The following is a 336-nucleotide window of genomic DNA, read 5'->3' as shown; positions in this document are numbered from 1 at the left end:
CTTCATACGCAAAATTCAACAAAAGGTACAAACGTCGAAGACAGCCACCCTTTCCACTCCCGGATTTAATCCCTCGAAAATGATGCATTTCAATCTGGCAAATCTATTCATCGATAGGGGCGCCCATTCTTCTGAACGGAATATGATCGATTGCGATCCCCTTATGGCTGGAGTCAGCCCCCTTCGCCAGAATAAAATATACGAAAAGTACGTCGCCTTCTTGAAGGAGTTCGTGAACTCGCCTTGATGAAGACCTCCTCCACCGTAGGACATAAGCACATCGATTTGATTTTCATAGTCTTAATTACCACAAGCCCAGTAATGGAGATGACGAGC

This window comes from Oratosquilla oratoria, chromosome 24, assembly GCF_046742065.1.
Source record: "Oratosquilla oratoria isolate Oo_2021 chromosome 24, ASM4674206v1, whole genome shotgun sequence".
NCBI classification, from domain to species: Eukaryota; Metazoa; Arthropoda; class Malacostraca; order Stomatopoda; family Squillidae; genus Oratosquilla; species Oratosquilla oratoria.
Note: the sequence above shows the minus strand (reverse complement) of the source record.